This window comes from Stenella coeruleoalba, assembly GCF_951394435.1.
Source record: "Stenella coeruleoalba genome assembly, chromosome: 19".
Lineage (NCBI taxonomy): Eukaryota > Metazoa > Chordata > Mammalia > Artiodactyla > Delphinidae > Stenella > Stenella coeruleoalba.
In genome coordinates, this window is record NC_137165.1 from 2053133 (window position 1) to 2069746 (window position 16614).

At 55.2% G+C, this 16614-nt stretch overlaps 1 protein-coding gene and 1 pseudogene across 4 annotated transcripts in view; one reads left to right on the forward strand and one right to left on the reverse strand.

The window, feature by feature from the left end:
* EPN2 (epsin 2) overlaps positions 1–16614 on the forward strand; it is a 70627-nt gene that overhangs the window by 13375 nt on the left and 40638 nt on the right. The window contains exon 1 of one of the 3 annotated variants that reach the window (XM_079903849.1): positions 6938–7073. The exons of the other annotated variants lie outside the window; for them this stretch is intronic. The gene's annotated coding sequence lies outside the window, so the exon portion shown is untranslated. Of the gene's footprint in view, positions 1–6937; positions 7074–16614 lie in introns of those variants that run through there. 3 annotated transcript variants of the gene reach the window in all.
* Positions 13352–16177, reverse strand: LOC307177377 (peroxiredoxin-1-like; annotated as a pseudogene). The gene is made up of 2 exons: positions 16007–16177; positions 13352–14434 (listed from the first exon to the last, which is right to left on the reverse strand). The product of its transcript is annotated as a peroxiredoxin-1-like (transcript).

A 16614-nucleotide genomic window follows, 5' to 3' on the forward strand; every position in this document is an offset into this window, starting at 1 on the left:
AGGTGTTCATCTCAGGTCCCAGGACAAGGAGAAGCTTCTCCTGTGAATCTGGTTTCTTTCTGTCTTGTGGGCAGTGTGAATCACTTTTGCTCTGTCCACCAGGAAACTCAGTGCAGAGCCAGTCATCTGTCCCAGCTCTGGTGTGGTCTCTGCACTTTGGGTTCTGACCTTGCCTTCCGGCCCAGCTTTCTTTTCCTCCCTTTCTATTTCCCTATTGCCTGGGTTCCTTCATTTACTCACTTTCACTATGTTCCCTGGCTTTCTCTCAGCCAGTAATTCTCAAATGCTGGATCCGCACCGCCTTCTGTTTTAACTGTGCTGGATGGGGCCTGAGCATAAGTGTGTTTCCAAAGCTCCCCAGAGATTCAAGCATGTGGCTGGGCTTGGGGGCCACCGCTGTTGTCCGTTTCACATCTTTTTAGCAACAAGGCAGGATAAATAGACAAAAAGGATGGAGTCGGGGAGGAGAGCCGACCCGGAGGTGGTGGTCTGAGCTCAGAGAAGCCGAGTCAAGTGGATTATGTCGTTCTCTTGCCCGTGGAACCAGGGGGAAGCTCTCCTTGGCCAGCGCTGCAGAAGCCTCAACTCCTGGACAGGCTGGGGATGAGCGACTGGAGATCTTGCTTTGAGGGCCTTGGGCCTGCCTGGTGGGAGCACGGCTTTGTGACAACGTCTACAGGCCATTCAGGACACAAGCCCGTGCATGGGACCCAGTCATGCTTAATACCATTTGCTATAGAATGTAGTTCTAGAAAAGACCCGGTGTATAAGGAGAGCATTTAGAACATGGTCTTCGCAACTAATCTGATCCCATCTGTGCGTTAGAGGGGCACTGTTCCTGCTTTAAAGAGAAACAAGAAATTATGAAAGAAAATACATTCGTTCTTGATTTAAAAAATATACTTTATTGGCAGAAGAAAAGAATAAAGTAAGTAGTACAAGAAATCACTATCTAACCTAACTGCAAGATGTTAGTAGGTTTTAACATTTGAAGGAAGAGAAACAAATGTTTCTTTAAACAAACCAAACCAAACCTTTTATTATTTCTTCCCCCCCTCCAAAAAATCCCAGGTTTTTTTCATTTAGTTCTTTTAACTTTGAACAAAAATCTTGGTAACTTTTTTTCCTCTTTACCATCTGATTATCAGTAGTTTCCAAAGACTAAAGTGAGCTCTACCGAAATAGATGATACAATATAGGATTTCCAATATAGGATTTCCAAGTGGGGTGTCTCTTCTGTACCAAGTCTCAGGGGGAATGTTTAGGACGCCTGTTTTAATGGTCATGGAAGAAAATTTGGAAAGTTCGTATGAGTAGGAAGGACCAAACTAGAACTAGCCTTGTCACTGTGATCGCTATTAATATTTTGGTTTATTTTCTCTGAGTCGCTGTTTGTTTAGTGCCCAGGGGTCTCTGTGGCCTGTGTGACCGTCACGGGGTGGCACAGAGCTTACCCTCGAATGGCCATGCTGGGAAGAGGCCAGCTGCCCCCTGTGGTTTGTCCCCTCCTCCCTTGCTGTGGGTGGTGGGGTCTGGAGGGCGGGAGGAGAGGCTGTGGGGAACGAGGGGCTTATTCAGCAGTCGGACGTTGGGGGGAAGAGGGCACCCTGATGGGGGGGGAGGGAGGGAGGGATGGGGTGTGTAGGCCGGTGGCCCCCTGGGCAGTCACCTGCTGCTCTCTGGGCCCAGGTTCCCCTTTATGATGTAGACCAGGGAGTGGGACTGTGTGACCTCCAGGGCCTCCCAGGCCCGGAGTGCCAGGGTGCTGTGTCTTTGAGAGCAACTTCCGGGCCGCCGTGGTTCTGGTGTTTCTGAATGAACCTGCTCATGCATCTCCTCTGGGGAGTCTCCAGGGGAGAAAACAGGCCAGTTCCTCAGGAATGTGTTTGCCCGAGGCTCATGGGCTCCCCCTGCTCCAGCCCAGGCTGTGTGTCCACGGGTCACTTCAGGGTGACCCAGGACAAGTCAGTGCTGAGTGAGCTCCCTCTGGGGCCCTTGGCATGGACGCAGCTGGTGCCCAGCCAGAGGCCCTGTGAGCAGCTCTGCCGCGCTGGGGAGAGGTCCCCGCTTCCCTGCCCGCCTGGCTGGTCACAGAGTCACCACAGGAAGGAGATGTCAGCCTGCCCCCGAGGCCGCCCGTCCCGGGAGGGCGGCGGGCCTGCCGCGTGAGGGCCAGCGCAGCGCCGGGCAGGGGGAGGCCTGGTGCGCTTGTCACAGGGAGGTGTGCGTCGATTTGAGTGCTGCGTTGCTCTGCCAGCCGGTGGATGGTGAAGAAATCCTTGCAGTAGAAATTTAAAGGCCTCTGCAAGGGAAGAAAAAGAAAATTGGTTTCAAACTAGGAAGAGGGAAGCAAATACTGTCTTCTTTTAAAAAAACCCCACTTCTTTAGCACACTGCTTCTGAATCAAGCTCTCAGAAATGAGATTTAAAAGAAGAAACTGCCCCGCGAGGCTCATAGAATGTAATCTGGCGTTGGGCACCCTGAGGTGTCTCTCCTCGCCGGAGGTGATGTGGAAGGAGCACGGCACCCCTTGATCTGGCGTCTTCTGAGCATCAGGTCGCTTCAGAGGGAAGTTCCCAGACCAGTGCTGTCATCCTCTGAGGGCCCTCCTTCTCCCCGCAGCTCTGTCTCTCTCAGTTTCACCGAGGCCGAGGGAGGGCCCCATGGGAGGGTGCAGTTCTGTCGCTGGCCTCCAGGGCCGACCCTGAGTGCCCTCTCTGTGCTTGCGGGCTGTGGTCACAGCTGTCCTGCTGGGAGCGGGCTCCGCCCGCACGCCGCCCCTGCCTGGCCCGGCGGCTCCTGCCCGGGGCGCCATCCACCTGTGTCCACGCGGGCACTCTGCAGCCAGGGGCTGCATCTGGCGGCGCGGAGGACGCAGGTGCCGCACCTGGTGGTGGGTGAGGCCAGACTGGGCCACGCTGGGGAGGGTGGGGAGAAGGGCCACTCCAACCAGCCAGACGGGGCGGGGGGAGCGGGTCAGGTGGGCTTGTGGATGCTGAGGGTGCGAAGGGGGAGACGCGAGCCCGTGCGGCCTCCAGCTGCCCCGGCCGGCGGTGGAGCGCTGACAGCTCACGGGGGAGGATGCAGCCCTGGCGGATGCCTGCGCTGGTGCTGTCCCAGCACTGGCCAAGGGACCTGTTGGCCAAATGAGGATGGGGCTTATTTTTCTTAAATATATGAGCTTTTGAATAGGCGATACATCCACATGGTTCTGAACTGAGAAGGTGTTAAAGTACATTCTGAGCAATCCTACCCTTTACCTCTGACCTCCCCCGCCCCACCCCGTTCTCCCTAATAGCAACCCCTTTTAGTATCTGAATAGCCTTCCAGTGTTCTTTATGCAAATAAAGCAAAAGCAAATTTATATTCTTATTTCTCCCTTTGTGTTAAATCAAAGATAGCACCCTGTACACATTCTACCCCTTGCTTTTTTGCTTGCAGCGTAGCCTAGAGACTTTCCGTATCGCTTCTTGGAGAGCCACGTCCTCTCTGTGAGCGTAGTGCTGTGATGCTCTCCTCCTGTACTGTTTTTTGGGTTTTTTTTTGCGTTACGTGGGCCTCTCACTGCTGTGGCCTCTCCCGTTGCGGAGCACAGGCTCCGGACGCGCAGGCTCAGCGGCCATGGCTCACGGGCCCAGCCGCTCCGCGGCATGTGGGATCTTCCCGGACCGGGGCACAAACCCGTGTCCCCTGCATTGGCAGGTGGACTCTCAACCACTGCGCCACCAGGGAAGCCCTCCTGTACTGTTTTAAATCCCATCCCCTGTACGGCAGCTTCCAGCTGTTCCTCACGTGCTGTTACATAACATTCCTGAGAGGATCGATCTTACCTACGTGTCCTTCCCCACGTAAGCAGGTGGATCTGCAGGTAGCATTCCCCAGGGACAGTGCTGGGTCCAAGGGTAATACACAGTTGTCATTTTGATAGATTTTGCCAAAGCCGTCCACAGGGGTTATCACACCCTGCCCTCCCACCGGCCCGTTTCCCCCTCGGCCTCACCAGCAGAAGGTAGAGTCAAACATTTGGATTTTTGCCAACCTGACGGATGTAAAGAGTATCTCAATGTACTTTTCTTTTTTTTTTCTTTGATTTATTTATTTTGATGTATTTATTTTTGGCTGCATTGGGTCTTTGTTGCTGTGCGCAGGCTTTCTCTAGTTGCAGCGAGCGGGGGCTACTCTTCATTGTGGTGCGTGGGCTTCTCATTGCGGTGGTTTCTCTTGTTGCAGAGCACAGGCTCTAGGCACTCCGGTTTCAGTAGTTGTGGCCCGTGGACTCAGTAGTCGTGGCTTGCGGGCTCTAGAGCACAGGCTTAATAGTTGTGGGACATGAGCTTAGTTGCTCTGCAGCATGTGGGATCTTCCCGGACAGGGCTCGAACCTGTGTCCCCTGCATTGGCAGGTGGATTCTTAACCACTGCGCCGCCAGGGAAACCCTCGAGGTAGCTTTAATTTGCATTTTTCTGAAACGTGAGCTGATCATTTCATATGCTTAGGGACCACTTACATTTTTTTGTGGACAGTTCTTGTCCCATTTTTCTCTTGAGTTATTGGTTGCTTACTTCTCAATTTCTGTGAGTTCTTTATATTTTTGGAAGGTTGGTTCGTTGTGTAATGAGCTGTAAATATTTTTTTTAATTTTATTATTTATTTTTGGCTGCGTTGGGTCTTAGTTGCGGCATGCAGGGTCTTTCATTGCGGCGCGCAGCCTCTTTGTTGGGGCACTTGGGCGTCTCTCTAGCTGTGGCGTGCAGGTTTTTCTCTTCTCTGGTTGTGGCACACAGGCTCCAGGGCACGTGGGCTCTGTAGTTGTGGCGCGCGGGTTCTTTACCACTGGACCACCAGGGAAGTCCATGTAAATATTTTTTCAGGCTAGGAATTATTCTAATCTAGCCAGATTCTTTTAAGTACCCCTCCCCCCCATCTCCTCTTAAAGATTCAGACTGTGGCTTTGGGATGGAGTCTGGTCCTATGGGGACAGAACCGTGACCTTGGCTTCCTTCCAGGACTTTAAGTTAATTGGCCACAGACAGGTTTTCAGCATGAGCATACAGTGGTGTGGATGTGTTTGCATCTGTGCAGAGGCTGCGTGTCCAGGGTGTGTGGTCACTGTCATCATTCGTGGAGCAGGCTGATGGAAGGCCATTGTTTTTTTTTTTGGTTGTCATTCACAGCCTTATGGATAGGTGATTTAGTACCACACAATAAGGTTCACTCATTTGAAATATATAGTGCAAAAGCTTTTAGTGTATTTAGCGTTGTGCAGCCATCCGTGTAATCTTACTTTAGAATATTTCATCACCCCCAAAAGAAACCCCGTACCCGTTAAGCAGTCACCCCCTTCCCCCTCGTCCCCCAGCCTCTGGCCGCTGTCGGTCTGCTTTCTGTCTCTGGACTTGCCTGTTCTGGACGACTCGTAGAAATGGAGCAGTGTGTGGCCTTGTGTGTGTGCTTCCCTCGGCGTGTTTTCACAGTTCACTGTGTGGAAGCAGGGGCCTGCACCTCCTTACGTGTTCAGCCTGAATGCTGTTCTGCTGTGTGGATACACCACGTTTTATTATTCTAGTTACCCATTCAGCTGTTGAAGGGAAGCTTTTTCCACTTTCTGGCTGTTACGAGCGATGCTGCTGTGAGCTCCGTGGGCACCGTGTCCTTTCTCTTGGGTAGAGACACAGGCCTGCACCACCCCCACGCTGGGGAAGGAACGTGGAGAACTGCACACTGGCCTCTAAAGTGCTGGACACAAAGCGACACACGTCACTTCTGCCACATTTTACTGGCCAGGGCCGTGGCTGACCCAGAAGGGGGGTGGGGAATGCAGTTCTGTCCCAGGCCCTGGAAGCCGTGGACTAGAAATGTTTGGTGCACAGAACTAATGACTGCAGAGAGGCGGAGCGGGCATCCGGGGGCCCAGGGGAAGGATCCTGTCTGGAGGGGTCACTAGCAAGGTGGAGCTCCAGGGTGAAAGTTACCTGCCACTGATGGGTCCTCCTTGAAAGCTGGTTGGTGGAGAGACCTTGAGTCTTGCAAGGAGCAGCTTAGAAGTGTGTGGTGGTCTTGGAGAGGACAAGGGCAGCCTCATGGAAGGAACGTTAGGCTCCCGGGCTGAGGACCGGGCTCCCTGAGCTCTCCCGACAGGCGCTGGGGCTCAGCAGGGGCAGCGCAGAGCTCACCCACCCTCTCTTCTCGCCTGTAAAATGCCTCCTTTGCGGGATGTGTCACACAGTGGGCTGTTATGAAAGGCAGCTGTCACCTTGGTGAGTTTGGCCAGCAGCAGTGGAGCCTGTGGTCACTGAGTGCATGGGCCCGGCCTCCCCGGGTCTTGGTCCATCCTCGCTGGGAAGCACGGATGTGCCGAAGGACCGCCCTGTCCTCCCCCTAGTGACCCCAGGCTGACTGAGGGAGGAGGAGGCTGGTGGCCAGTGAGTATTCTGGGGCAAGTAGACAGCTCTCCCCTAAAATGCAGTGTTTTCTGGACAGACCTGCGTATGCGCCGTCGTCAGTGCTGGAAGCGCACTCCTTTATTATTATTTTTCTAAACAAAGTAGCACAAAGGCAATGTAAACATTGTTTGAACCAAAAGCATTTGGCTAATGGAGATAAAACCGAAAGGAAAATAACAACTTTAGTTTCTTTTTGGCTTTTGTGTTTTGACATTTAGCAGTGTACTTCTCATCTTTTAAGAATTTGAAAAAATCATACGGTATGGAAACCGCGGTTTGTTTCTGCTTGTTCACTTAGTGTGAAACGGACTCGGTGCCGCCTTGCCTGACCTTGGCCTCTCCTGGAGGGTGTGACGGGGGACCGTGGGGCCAAGGAGGGTCCGGCAGGGGCGCACTGCAGACCCGTAGGAGGGGCGGAGGGTTCCACCTCTGTCCACGCAGCTTTTTCAGGTCGTCATCTGTGGGGCCTCGAAGGCCTCCACTGCGCTTCCCGGAGGAGGTGACCACCCGTGACGCTGGGGCCACCCATCTTTCCGCTCCGACCAGCTGTTGTTTTTAAACCGCAGCAGTATCGTAGGACGTGTGTCCTGCTCCGCAAGACGTCTGTGGGTCCTGGACTTGGGCATCAGGTGAGGGTGGGGAGAGCTGCCGAGATCGGGGGCGGCGTGTGAGCAGGTGGGGTCGAGTCGTTCCTTCCCGCAGCAGATGTGTGCCCGGCTCCGCGCCAGGCCCTGTGAGGCAGCCAAGTGTGCAGACAGTCGGGGCCTCTGTCCCCCGAGAGCCCGCAGTCCAGAGGTCTGGGGGAGGAAGGAGGGAGAGGCGGGGGAGGGCCGGAAGCCGGCCGCACGCGGGCGGGGGGCGCTCAGGGAAGGGGAGGTGGTGGTGCCGGGCTCAGTGTCCTGCCACGGGGGCCTGGGCCTCCACGCAGCAGGCCTGGGCGGGCCGTGCGCTCCCACACAAGGGTGTCTGAGCTGTTGGTCGGCGTAACTGGGACGCGTGCAGCTCTCCCAGCCTGAGGCTGGCTTCTTGCCACATCCTCTGGACTCCCTGCGTCCCTGTCAGTTAGCACCGCTCCCTGAGACCCTCAGCTCTCGCCTCCCCTGCACTGGATGGTTCTCCTGTGTCTCTGCCCCGCTCCTGGCCCTTCTTGGACTTCACTGATGGCCACTCACCTCCTCTGACTTGCGCCCTCATCCCTGCTCTCCTGGGCTCCTCCAGCGCCCCGCCCAGCCCTCAGCACTAGCTGCTCCTTGGCCGTCTCCATCCTCCGTGCCTGTCCTGCCAGCACCTCCAGCTACGTTCCTCTGAAATGAAACTGCTTGCTCTGCCTCTTACCTTCTCCTGAAACCGGCTCACCCTCTGCACCTTGACATCCTGTTAAAGGTGCCTCTGTGTCCCTGCCATTCCCGCCGGCCTCTGCTGTGGGCGTCCTGTGCTGCTGCCCCCGCCCCGCCGACGGCCTGCTGCGGCTCCATCAGTACTGCAGAAGCCCCGCCTCCGCGGCGCCACCTCTCTGCCCCGGACACGCAAACCCACTCCAGTAGCTTTGACTGCAGCAGTGTATCTTAAAATAATTTTAAGTGGTAGCAGTTGAACATTACTCATCTTAATAGTTTCTTAATCTATAAAATGCCGTGGTGCCTTTGGCGGTTCCTCAGAAAGTTAAACAGAGAGCTACCACGTGACCCAGCAGCCCTGCTCCTTGGTATCTGCCCGGGAGAACTGAACACACGCGTCCACACAAAAACTTGTACGCAAAGTTCACAGCAGCGTTATGCATAACGGCCAAGAAATGGAAACAACCCAGGTGTCCTCCAGCTGACAAGTGGGTAAATAAAATGTGGTCTATCCATACGATGGAAAATTACTCCTCCATAAAAAAGGATGAAGTACTGATGGATAGTGCAGTGTAAATGAACCTTGAAAATATGCGAAGTGACGGGGCTTCCCTGGTGGCGCAGTGGTTGGGAGTCCGCCTGCCGATGCAGGGCACACGGGCTCATGCCCCGGTCCGGGAAGATCCCACATGCTGCGGAGCGGCTGGGCCCGTGAGCCATGGCCGCTGAGCCTGCGCGTCCGGAGCCTGTGCTCCGCAACGGGAGAGGCCACAATAGTGAGAGGCCCGCATATCGGGGAAAAAAAAAAAACCATATATATATATATATACACTAAGTGAAAGGGCCACATACTGTGTGATTTCATGTATGTGAAGTGTCCAGAATAGGTGAGTCCACAGAGACAGAAAGCAGGCTGCTGGTCGCCTGCCGGGGGCCGGGTGGAAGGAGGAGTGGGTGGTGACTGCCGACATGCAGGGTCTCCTTGGAGGGATGAGAACGCCCACCACGGCCGCGGTTATCCAACACTGTGAGGGTGCTAAATTGAGTGTGAATTGTACACTTTAAAATGGTGAATTTTATATCTATAAAAACAAATAGAAATATAAAAACTAAACAGTAGAAAAACAACCCCTCCCCCAAATGCCGTAACAGTGATACCTGATTTCATGTACGTTATTACTTAATGCAGGTATTTGAGTTTAAAAGTAAATTGATTTAGGGACTTCCCTGGCAGTCCAGTGGTTAGGACCCAGCACTTTCACTGCCGAGGGCCTGGGTTCGATCCCTGGTCCGGGAGCTAAGATCCCACAAGCTGTAAGGCATGACCAAAAAAAAGGAAATTGATTTGAAGAAAACTATTAAGCAAACAATGGTGCAGCTTGGAGAGAATTCCTAAGCAAGCACCTGGCACACTGGAGATGCCCTGTGAGCGTTAACCATTATTACTGTTACTTGGAGGGTTTGGCAGAAATCTGGAAGGTGAGTGACCGAGGTCGGCAGGTCCGGATCCCTTAGCGCGCCGAGCGAGGCCCGCAGACGTCCCCACGCCTCATCACCGCCTCCCTCGTGCCCTGCGGTCCCCCCATCCTCCCGCGCCTCTGCCTTGGTTGCGTGGGTGTCCCAACCCAGACGAGGAGCCGCGTCGTGTGCGTGTTTCCCTGTGAGCACCATTCTTTAAGCACCGAGTGTGTGAAAAGTGCTTGTTGAATCTAGTATCAGCTAAACTGTTCATCTCTCTTTGTGCTGTGATGATGAAATGATGTTACAAGAGCAAAAGCATTTTCAAAACACAGTTCAGAGGACACTCGTACACCCTGTGGAGTAGTTCTGATCCCAGGAACGTGGTCTAGAACACTGGGTGCACGAGTCCCAGGGGACACATGCGCACACCAGCACTGTTCACGATGGCGAAAAGGTGAGCTCGGTCTAGGTGTCCACGGACAGGAGCGTGAGTGGGGAGACTGTTACACGTGAGCACAGGCAGCTACCATACAGCAGGGACGCGGATGAGGCGCCCCAGACCCGCAGCCACACGTGTGGACGAGTCTCAGACACGTAGTGTCGACGCCGGAGCAGGTTGTGGCAGTGGTACATGTGTGGTAAGATCATTTTCTTTTTTAAAAGCAAGGGACGGAGGAACTCAGAACCCGAGCTGTTTGCTGGGGTGGGGGAGCGGGAAGGGGCCTGGGTGACAGGAGTGCCTCGTCTGGGCCCCACATGTGGTTGGTGCTTCTGCTTTTGTATATGCCCAACAGCATGTCACAAACACTTAAGAGGACAGAGGAGCGGCAGGAAGAGCTTCGGGCGGGTGCGCCTTTTCTGGGCCGACCGTGACATTTGAGAGCCCGGTGAGTGTTGCAGAGTAACACCCTGGGCAGGTCTCCAGCAGAGGGGAAGGAGGGAAGTTGCACTTTTATTCTGAACCAAAAGAGGAAGCTTACCTTTCATCACCGAGACCCGGTTTTTCCTGGTGGTGTTTCAAATGGCGGCTGTTTTAAAGGAATAATCCGCGTTCTCGGGTTGTTACTGCCCGTGTGGCTGATTTAGCAGAAGACACGGTTGTAGCCAAAGAGGTACCATTTCTTAAGGGTGTGAGTTCTGAAGGGCTAATTTTTTTTTAATAAATTTATTTATTTTTGGCTGTGTTGGGTCTTCGTTGCTGCGCGTGGGGTTTCTCTAGTTGCATTGAGCGGGGGCTACTCTTTGTTGAGGTGTGCAGGCTTCTCATTGCAGAGCACAGGCTCTAGGCGTGCGGGCTTCAGTAGTTGTGGCACACGGGCTTCAGTAGTTGTGGCACGCAGGCTCAGTAGTTGTGGCGCATGGGCTTAGCTGCTCCGCGGCATGTGGGATCTTCCCACACTAGGACTCGAACCCATGACTCCTGCATTGGCAGGTGGATTCCTAACCACTGTGCCACCAGGGAAGTCCTCCAGAAGGGCTAATTTTTAAATCGTTTTGGAGTCTCTGGTACCTGAGGCTCCTACCCTGCCGGATTTTGTCGTGTTGCCGTCTGTGGGACCTGACATGTCCCAGGGTGAAGCTTTCTTGGAGAGCGTTAAAGGCCCCCTTCTTTGTAGGCTGCACTGGAAGGAGCTGGGAACACCAGGGTCCGATCCCAGGACAGCACCACACCGCTCAGAACTAGCGTCCGCACGCAGGCGGGGGCTGGGCCCCTTCCAGTTCCAGCATCTTTGCTCCTGCCCTCTTCGTTTGGTGAGCTGGACAGGATGTCCTGTGGCCAGCTGAACAGGGGGTAGGAAAACAGTTGCTTCTCTGCCATCTTTTGGCCTTTTCAGCACCTAGACAGGAGGGGCCCTTCTAGACCTCCGGATTCAGTGAGTAAAAATTCATTGTTCTCATGACTTTGAGCATTGGATTTGTCTGAAGCTAAACAGAATAAGAATAGAGATTAAGAGGGTGGGACCAGAAGCCAGAGGTCTGGGATCAGATCCTGGTCCTACCAGTTGCTGGCCTGTAGCTTAGGCCAGTTACTTAACCTCTCTGTGCCTCCACTTCCTCGCCCATGAAATGAGGGTAAGAAGAAGAATTACTCCCTGTAGAATTCTTACAAGGTTCAGGGAGTAGGTACGCCTGGCATACAGCCAGGGCTCAGTCAGGATTCTCCAGTTTCTGTTTAGAGAGCCTCTTCTATTTTCGGTTTCTATTCTAAGCCTGTTCTCTTACGATGACTGCTAGTATCAGAGAGTTAGCACATCTGAGACCTTGCTTGGAAATGCCAGCCACACAGGAGAGGAGCTGGAGCCGGTGCCCGTGTTTAAAGGTTGTGCGTGTGGTCAGGCACCTCCTGCCCAGCGCGTTCTCCCTGGGCCCTTGTTGCTTCTGTAGGCTTGTTCCCCCGCCGTGGACGCTGTCTCCTGGCTGTCCTCGGGGGGCTGCTGAGAAGCACCCTCAGAGACACACTCAGCTTGGCACAGCCGGGAGCAAGCAGGTGTCTGGACCCCTGTCACGCAGCGCTGAGTAGCGGCCGTCCTCACTGCGTCCCCTGGCCTCCGGTCACCGCTGAAAAGGCAGGCTGTAGGTCCCTGTGGCCAGACAGGAGACGTCCGTCCTCGCCTCGCACGCTGCCCAGGCTGCTGCTCCTGAGCCCAGGCTGGCGGGGCTTCGGGGCCTCCATCCGCGCGGGGTGTGCTCGCTGCACACTTGTCTGTCCCTGTCCTCGGGTCCGGCATCGTGAACTTTTAACCACGTAGTTTGGTTTTGCGTGTTTGGTGAGCAGAGCAGCTGTTCTGCCCCAAGTGACAGAGATCCCGAGGGAGACTGAGTGGGAGACTGAACCCCGGTGTCTGCGTAGGGGGGGCGGGGGTGCTGTTTTCCTTTCTTTCCCTCTGTGTTCATTCACTCAGCGCACGTCAGAGCGCTCCCGGGGTCGGGCTCCGTCCTCGGCGCCAAGGACACAGCGGTGAAGAGGGGCAGGGCCCGGCGCTTGCGGGGGGAGCAGATAAACGGGGCATAAGCAGGAAGCTGTCCAACAGAGAGGGGGGCTCCGCCACACGTGGAAGGTGGTGACTTGAGAGAGTGACGCGTGGTCCCGAGGAGGCGAGGTCTAAGCTGACAAGAAAGAGCCGGTGTAGCGGCAGTGCCGGGAGGCGGCAGGTGGAGGCAGGTCGTTCCAGCGACCAGCGACATGACGGGGGAGAGGGCACAGCACGTGGGTGGCACGTGAAGAGCTCACCTTCCCAGTGCGCCCGTCTTCTGGTCTCTGGGGCTCTGGTTCACCCCCCGCACGGCCTGGGCTGGGCCTGTGAGGACCCGTGGACATCAGCCGTCACTCCCCGAAGCCGTGGGAGCCCCGTTCCTGCACGGCCACGTGGGGAGAGTCGGACGTGACCTCCCGGCCCTGCTGGTCTAAGGGCCGAGGTGAGCAACTGCCCCTTCTTCTCACGGCCTTGGTTTGCACTTACACAGCGTGCAGGCACCTGTTCCTTACCCGCGCGGGCTTCCTCTGGGCGAGCATCTTGAGCTCCTTTTGAGAACACTGTCAGGTCGCTGCTGAGCCTGAAACCAGGATTCTGGCTGCGGGGTCCACAGCCCCCCTTTTGGCTTCCGCTCTCCCGCGGGCTCCTCAGGACATGGCGACAGCCCAGCACTTAGCGCCACCACAGAGACCGGCCAGGTCTAAATTAAGCATGAAATCATGGGAATTCTAAAATTTCCCATGTAGCTCTTCTTTTTTCCCAAATGGCTCAAGCTGGAAGATTCTACTGATCGGACTGTAATCCATCGCTGGGCCTGCCCCGTGGGGTGGGTCTGAAGCCGTCGGTTGCCCCCCCCCAGTCTCTGGGTGGCATTGCCACCTACCATTAGTGGGTATTCCTGGTAGCAGAGTCACAGCATGTTAGAATGGAGACTCTGGCCCGGGAGTCACACGTGTGCAAGCTGCCTTCCTTGGAGGGGGGCTGTGTTGTGAGGGCTGCCCTTCATACTCCACGGTCCGCAGGAAGCCGCACAGGCCAAAGAAACATGCACCGCGAGGCTTCTTGCCGGAACTCTAGCCTCTCTGTGGCTGACCTGGGGCAGGGGCCGCCCGTGACACCACGGAGATGGCAGGGAATTGAGCCACTTGTCAGAAAGAGGGCCTGGGGACGGGAGGGTTGGGCAGCTCGGCTGGTCTGGTCTGCCCCGTCACTTTAGGGGCGGGAGGCTGGGCCTGGCCTGATCCCCGCTTTCCCGGCTCCTGGTTCTGTGTGCTCTACCGCTCCACGCTGTTCGCTTTCTGGCTGGATTTTTTTTTTTTTTCCTCCTCAGCTCAAGTTTAATAAAACTACAAAAGACCAAAAGTGATACCCTACTACTATACACATCAGTTTGCCTGCCCCATAATACTGCTCGGGCCATTCCCTCCAGAGGAAGAAAGGCTGGCCTCCCCAACCCCTGCCGGAAAGGCCTGTCCTGTCCCACACCACATCAGGGCTGAGTGGAAGGTCTTGTGTTTTAAGCATGACAGTAGTACAAAAGAGGTTTTGTTCTCATGGCCACCTACTGCAGCCTGGCCCTAAAATGGCCCAGCGCTCACTTCTGCTTAGAGAAATATTCTTTGCTCTTCGGGACATCAGGCTCGATGGTATCGCTGCCAGGCTTCCAGCCAGCTGGGCACACTTCCCCATGTTTGTCAGTAAACTGGAAGGCCTGAACTAGTCTCAGTGTCTCCTCCACAGAACGGCCAACAGGAAGGTCATTTATGGTGATCTGCCGAAGGATACCTTTATCATCAATAATAAAAAGGCCCCTGAATGAGATGCCTCCATCGGCCTTTAAGACCCCATGGTCCTGAGCAGTGGTGCGCTTGGGGTCTGACACCAAGGGAATGTTCATGGGTCCCAGTCCTCCTTGTTTCTTGGGTGTGATGATCCATGCCAGGTGACAGAAGTGAGAATCCACAGAAGCACCAATCACTTGGCAGTTGAGTTTCTCAAGTTCCTCTGGCCGTCACTGAAAGCAGTGATCTCCGTGGGGCACACACAGGTGAGGTCAAGAGGGCAAAAGCAGAACACAACATATTTTCCTTTGTAGTCAGATGGGCTGAGATCTTCGAACTGGGGGGCACGGTGCCCGATTTTGGCATTTCCTGAAGACTTACTGCTATCAGCAGGTCTCACGGACAAGCCACAGAGGACAGTCAGGAAGGAGACACGCTGGCCGGAGTTTTTAAGAATGTTGTCTGTGGTTGGTCATTTGCAAAGCTACTCTGAGGAGTGGCAGAGGTGGGACTCTGTCCTCTGTGGCACGTTTGTGCATCCACGTGGTCCAGCCGTCAGGGTGTTTGATCCTCGACCCTGTGAGGGCGGTGCAGCTTGTCACATCCCCATTTCTAAGTGACTGCGTTGTCGGACGGCCAGAACCATGTCTCCCAGCCCCGGTCCTTGCTTCACATCATCCTTTAAAATGACCACGTTTCAACACCTGTGTAATCTGCGCCCAGGGCTGCTCTTCCCAGAGACTGAATGATTGGCCACGTTGATAAAGAAAAACGAAATTCCTCATGTGTGTTTTCAGTACTGATTTCTACTTTTAGAAAAATCGAGAACAGGTGAAGTCCACAGGAGGATGTCTGACATTGAATTTTCCTCTGCTTGTTCCGCGACTGTCGTGTCTTGGGAGAAGCCCCAGGGGCTCTTTAGGGGGGTAGTTAGAGGGGGCAGGGGTCATCCAGCATGGGGGCAGGGCCATCAGGCCCCACTACAGCCAGTTCACTGGCACCCCGGGGCTCTTCCTGTGTGGGCGGTTTCACTACCTGCTTTATCATCTGGAAGTTAAGTGTCATGTTCATTTTTGCAATTCTTTCAGTACATGAATGCAAAGTTTTCTTTAAGCCCGCTTTTGGGATAGAGATATAAAATTTGATTTCTCTACCCAGCGACGTTTCCTTTTCTGGCTGGCCCTCTGCTCCCCCCACCCCAGCCCCGTGGGTGTGAAGGCTGTCACCTGCCTTGAGGAAGTCGCAGGAGGCTGCCAGATGCAGATGGTGCGAGCTGCCGTCTGGGGTACATTCATTCAGCGGGATCTACTGCTCGTGACTGGCCTGGCCTGTGACTGTTAGGTTTGGGGAGGCGAGAGGCGTTTGCTGCCTTTCCCTCATAGCTGGTCCTGGTCCCTGATAATGATCCCTGATCCCTGAAAAGCCCCCGAAGTCTCCGTGGGGGTTGGTGGAAACCCCGACCAACTGCATCTTCTCCGCGCCTGGCCAGCCACGCCCCATCACAGAAGCACGATAGCCGAGGCACACGTGGGCTTTGAGCAGGGACCCACCTGGGCTGCGGGACCACGGAGAGCTTCTCCCTCCCACGGTTGGTCCGGGACTCCAGATTTGGAAGGAATTTCCCCACCCAGCTCTGCAGGCCCTCGGAGCATGTTTTTGTGGAATTCTTCCTGCCTCCAGGGGCATCACTCTAGCCTCGGAATTTTTTGTTTGTTTTTTTTAGTTTTGTTCTATTTGCTGTTTTATTCAGTCTATTTCTAGTCTCCACTGTCAGTCGAATTCTGGTCGTGTTTTCAGATATGCCAGAATTTTTCTGCCCTAGCCTGTCCTCGGCAAATGTGATCCAGTGGTTACTTTACGGTCACCATTATAAGCTGCTTTCGGAAAAGAGTGATGATCCCAGAGTTTGGCTGGGGTGTCTGCGTGTCGAGGACTAAGGGATGCAGCTCCTCGGTCGGCCTGGGCTGTGGGTCAGCCGTGCCTGGGGGCCTGGTTGGAGTCCCCGCACCTGTCCTGGAGGCTCCGAGTGTGCTCTTTGGCTGTTGCCCAGGACGGAGCGCACAGGCTGCCGGTTACACGTGGCCGCGAGGACTCCTGCAGCTGTGAAGTGCAGGGTACGGGGCTTCGGGCCCAGGTGGGCCCGCAGGTTCAGGCAGTGTCCTGTCCTGTCCGGCTCCATCCTTGGCTCCTGCCTGCTGCTCTGCAGGCTCAGTAAGCTGGGAGCGGAAGGCAAATCGAGGAGGAAGGTTTGGAGAGTGGGGCCTGCAAGCTGTTCAGAAAAGAGCGAGAAGAGAACAGAGCTCAGGGCTGGGTGTGCACTTGGGGAGTGTCGGGGCTTTAAGGGCAGCCCCGGCGGGTGTCTGCTGGCAGGAAGATGTCTGGGCGTTTACAGGCAATCCTGGGGTGGAGGGGGGAGGTTTCAAAATGGGAAAACGAGGTCTGAGGTCTGCGGGGCGAGTGGGATGGACCCACAGTGCCCGCATCCTCCGTTGAGGGCCCAGGAGGCCCCTCACAGCGTCAGAGACTCACCTGCAGTCTCAGGTGAGGCAGGCGCGGAGCAGGTGGGCCCTGAGGATGGTTCCTCGGAGGCGCCTTTGGGGCCCCTTCCCCTTCAGG